Consider the following 5,449-nt stretch of genomic DNA (forward strand, 5'->3'; position numbering starts at 1 on the left):
CCCAGATTAACCTGAGATGTTCGCATTACCACTGTGGCAGGGGTTACTACCTATGCACAGGTGGTGGAGAAGGCACTCACAGCTGAGAGTGCAGAGAACAAGATCTGGTGAGACAATGCAGCTAGAAAGGAGTTCAGGGGAACAAGTTCTCCATTTGTGGGTTCTGGTAGGGGTGGAGGCCCCAGTGATCAGAAGAGGAAGGTTCCTGACACCTTCTCAGCTCCAGGTCCTGATAGGAGACTAATAACTCTACAAAATAGAGTTATTTTGCCACTTTTTATATGCTAATTGTGTCTTAATCCTTGAATTTTTAATTGATTTATTAAGTTTTTAAGTAATTTTGCATTTATTAGGTTTATTTTGATTTTATATATTTTTGTGTGTTTTTATAGTTATATTATTGAAAAATATTATTGTTTAATTATTTAAAAATAATATTGTTAAGTTAGAAGTAAAAACATGCATTTTTTAGCTTAAATGTTATGTAAATTAAATTTTAATTAATATTTTCATGGAAGTTATATGGTATATTTTATTAGAGAAAATAATTAATTTTAATTTAGTTTATGATTATTTTGTAGGAAGCAATGTGCATCTTGGTACCTTGAAAAGAAGAGAAAAGAAAAGAATTAAAGTTGAAAAAAAAGGTGGGAAATTGGCATTTTTGAAACTCCATCTGCCTAAGGCCCAAGTAGCAAGCCCAAGGCCCATTTCTCCTCCAGCCTTCAGCAGCTGCTCCAGCCGTACGCCTGCACTCCCTGAACTCCATTCAGCCTTCTCTCCATGCCTGATGTAACCAACCCGCCAGCCACCAGAAGCCACGCCTGCCTCCCTTGCTTCAGCCAACCGCCTGCCACCACCAAGGCCCAATCAAGCCTCCAGCCACCTTTCCACTCTTGAGCCCAACAAAAGAAAAATGTACCATTGTCCCCTTTGTCAAAAATGCCAACATTTTTACCCCACTTTCTACACATTTTACTCAAAAATCATCATTATACCCTACAATTTACCCCTATTTTCCATATTATAATTAATTCAATTAATTTAATCAATTTAATTGATTATTTTAATACACTTTTTTTGGCTATAAATAAGGGAGTTTAAGGAAATTTTGGGAGGAGGTTACCATACTACACATTCTACACTTTCAAGACCTCTCCATTTTCTTCTTCTTCTTTGTTGTGAATTTTCTATGTGTTTTTAGAGGAAAAAATTTGGGGTTTTTCTCCAAATTTTCCTAAGTTATGTTTGTAATTTTTTTGTTTGTATTTTCTATTCTAGTTATGAGTTTCTAATCTTTTTAAGATTATTAAGGTGATGATGAAACAATATGTAACTAGATAGTATTTATTTTGTATGTTGATTTCCCATTTTCTGCAACAAAGTTTATGGAATTTTCGTCTTCAAGTATCTTCTTTCATCTTAAATATCTTGTATTTTGTATTGTTAGCACATATTTACACTTTGTTCTTCATTAGTGCAAAAACATAATATTCTTTGTGTAAGATGGTCATTAAATTGTACACATCCATGCTTAGAACAAAAATATTATGTTTTTCCTTATAAATAATGTTCATTGATTTATTTGTTATTTCATTAGATTGATTTACACTAAATTCTTTGAAATTATAATTTTAAAAGTGAAGATAAATCCTATATTTTTATGAAAACTTGTCCTTACACTACTACAAAATTGACATGGGACGATGGTTTTAAACCGTCGTATGGACTCTCGCGGTTCTAATACCGCCATCCCATGCAATGTCATGCCATGTAAAGCATGAAACGACGGTTTAAATAAAAGCGTCATCTCCTGTCATACATGAGACGATGATTCCTATACAAACGTTGTCTATTGTGGTACATGAGACGACAGTTTCTGTGCAAGTGTCATCCACTGCAGTAAATGAGACAACAGTTCATACTCAAGCATCATCCTCCTGCAGTACATGAGATGACAATTTATGTGCAAGCATCGTCCCGGAAATACATAAGAGGACAGTTTTGTGGAGACCGACGTCCCATATAGAATATGAGAATTTTTTTCATTTATCTATTTTCAACCACTATATTCATTCATAATTTCCTGTGTAATTACAACATAGTTCAGACAGAATGAACAGACAAACAAAATCAATAGAACTCAGTATGTTCCAACTCTAAAAATTACAAGATCAAAATATGTAAGTGCTAACTCACATGGAATATAGAACTCACTTGGAATAACTATGTAAGTGCTAACTAAAAACTACAATTAGTATATTTTTTTAATTCTGATTTCAAAAGTTACTCTAGCTATGACTCTTCCGCTCAAGAAACTCTAGCTATGATTTCAAAAAGTAACTCTAGCAAGCCTCTTAGACCCCCCCCCCCCCCCCAATAGGCTTATGAAAGTAGTCTCTTGGTGTGACACCTTGACTCTGGCCTCGAACTCGACCGAGGTGCTCAGCAGTACCTAACACTTGTGTTAGGATGTCATTTGTTCCGATCTCAATCAGTTTGCCTTCTTTTCTTTGCTCAAGCATTTCTTCCTGTACAAAATTTAATCAATTATTTGTTTGTTACTAAAATATAAAAAAATTATGAAAAATCATTTAACGTTTTACAACTTATGATGGCCTCTCCCATGACCTTGTCACACTCGGTGACATAGTTGCCAGAAGAATCTTTTCTGGCCACCTTCCAGAGTATAGATCGATCTATATGCTCTGTCGTGCCCCACTTAGCTTGCTGCATATAATAGAATTAGGTCAATTTTAACATCAAATGAAGAAAACATAAAACCAGTTATAATTCGTTCTATATATGTACTTACTAAATCAGCTTCCAATTCAGTATAGCTATGGCGTGAAGTCCTATGAAGGTATTGTAAATGATTACGCCTTTCTTGTTGTAATTTTCTAAAATCTTGAAACTCTCACAAATACCACAAGTAAACACTTCCACTCTCACAAATAAATCACAAGTAATAAAACACCACATTCAAAGAAACACATATTCAACAAAATCATTAATATTCAATCATTATAAGCAGATGAAAGAACTCATAAAAGAGTTAGCAATGCTCATACATTAAAAATAAATGATTACAAAAAAAAATTAAAGATATAACCAAATAATAGGATCTCATAGGATCTCTAAAGAAAAAGAGACAGAAAAATTCAAGCAGGCAAATCAAAAGAAGAAGGAGAGAGAGAGAGAGAATGGCATTACCTCCACTTGCATTGCAGGCCATCCCTCCAAATCCATTGGTCTGCCATATGGAATCTGATTTAATGACCGAAGTGGATTCTCATGCTCAAGTCTTTCATGATCTACAAAACTTGGATTGAAACCTCCTGATACCCATCTAATTTATGTGATGGCATAAACAAAAAGGTACGGTTTGAGCACAAAATGTGTGAAACAAGAAGATTGTTTGTCAGGTTCACAAACTAAACACTTCGTGGCATACATCAACTTACAACCAATAGAACAGATGACCTTAAGTACCAAAGAACTTGTTTACGCTGTACAATTGTTATTGGCATATATCAGTACAGCATGCAAAAAAGGAATATATCTTATGTGTGTGTGCGTGTGTGCGTACTTGTGTGTGTACGTGTAATATTAACACACTTTAAATATGTGTCATCTATTGTGGGTGCGACACAATTAAATATCACATATTTCACCTCAACCATTAACTCTTTGCTGCAGTAACCCTGCAATTCTTTTTCAGATACCGAATATGCAAAATCATAAAATAATCAAGAGAGAGAGAAGCCAACTTTCAGAATGCCCATATGAGATGCAAATCCAAATTAGGTTGATCATGTATGCTTGAGAAACCAAAGATTCACAAAGTCTTTTTTTAACAAAAAAACATAAGGGGTTGCTTAAAGAGCACAAGAAAACAAAACATAAATGATCACTAAAAGACTAAAAGCTGGCACAAGATATAGTAAGAAACAACTATCTCAAATGTAATAAACTTGAAGAATTCATAAACCTTGACTAATAAGTCTGTTACAGTGAGGCAAAATTTGAATGAATGGCACCAACTTCTGCCTTTCTCCCAGTAATTCAGCCAAATATCTACCACTTTTCAAACCAATCAAATTAAGTACCATATCATTAGTAAACCAGAGCATAATGGTATCTTAAACTTAGAAAACAGTCACAGTTTATGCACAATAATTTCATTCTAGTGATAAATCAAATAAAGAAAACAACACAATGAAGACAAGAGAATCCAGAATAAACATCATCAAAAAAGTTTCAATTTTTAACAAGATAAATCACAAAGTCTCCAGATCTCCTTCTCACATGTCTACTTCAGTTATCTTTGCAAAGTGCATATGGACTACAGGGTAGTGGAAGCAATAAAATCTAACATGACATGAAGAATAGTAAAGATTTCCAAAATCAAAATTCAAGAAGCTATTTCTTTTGCAAGGGGATATTATATATGAAAATCTGAACAAATATAGCCAATAGACAATTGTTTTGCACACAATTGAAAAAAAACTCAAATCCACCACTGACCCACCGACATCTACAAAACCAAGAACAGAATCAGGCAGTGGCAAATATCAAACGAGACCCATTAAATAAAAAACAAAATAAACAATTATACAGACCTTTCTCGATCCACAGGAACAGAAGAAGACCTGTGCGGCAGATCAAAATTAGAAAGAAAACCAAAGAAAAACACATGTTGCTGTATATATATATATATATATTTATTTATGATAAATATATATAAATATTTATAATGTAATATTTAAAAAAAATTTAAAAGAAAACTTGCTGGGCTTGGACCATACGTGAATGGGAACCCTTTGCCGAGAACCAACACCATCGAGAACCCGTGCCTCCGCCGAGAACCAGCGCCGCCGCTGCAAACTGAGATGCAGGATCCGAGAACCCATGATGTCGAAGAAGATTTCCCTGGGTCCCGAGAGCCGACGCTTGCTGCTCGCCTCCTTCGTCGCCGTTCACCACCCAGCAGCCATCGTTCACCCACGCTCCTCCGTCCAGCAAGCCCTACCGAAATCCCCAAATGTGACTGAGTTTTCTTGTCTTTGTGTTATTTTGAGTTTTCTACTCTGTGTTATTTTGTGCTGAACAATTTTGACCCCCAATTTTTGAAAAAAATGAAGTCCCTTTTTCTAACAATTTTAAAGACTTAATATTTTTTTTAGGACTCACTTTACGAGTCCTAAAAAGTTATCATTTCTAATTTTTCAACCAAGAACTTTTTAGGACTCGCATACTTTTTTAGGACACTCATTGCGAGTCCTAAATTGTGTTTTTTCAGGACTCTCAATGAGTGTCCTAAAAACTTCATAAACATTTTTAAAGACTTGCATTTAGGTGCGTGTCCTAAAAAAGTGTCCTAGAAGGGTATTTTGTAGTAGTGCTCCAGTCACACGAACTGTTGTGGATGTCGAGCAATGGCGGGGTT

The 5,449-nt window shown here is 34.9% G+C and overlaps 1 long non-coding RNA gene across 1 annotated transcript; it reads right to left on the reverse strand.

The window, feature by feature from the left end:
- Positions 1 to 2,130: 2,130 nt before the first annotated feature.
- LOC133798620 (uncharacterized) lies at positions 2,131 to 4,689 on the reverse strand. Its single transcript, XR_009875966.1, has 3 exons — positions 3,214 to 4,689; positions 2,816 to 2,907; positions 2,131 to 2,730 (listed from the first exon to the last, which is right to left on the reverse strand). It is a non-coding gene; the product is annotated as an uncharacterized LOC133798620 (long non-coding RNA).
- Positions 4,690 to 5,449: the final 760 nt, after the last annotated feature.

This window comes from Humulus lupulus, chromosome 8, assembly GCF_963169125.1.
Source record: "Humulus lupulus chromosome 8, drHumLupu1.1, whole genome shotgun sequence".
NCBI classification, from domain to species: Eukaryota; Viridiplantae; Streptophyta; class Magnoliopsida; order Rosales; family Cannabaceae; genus Humulus; species Humulus lupulus.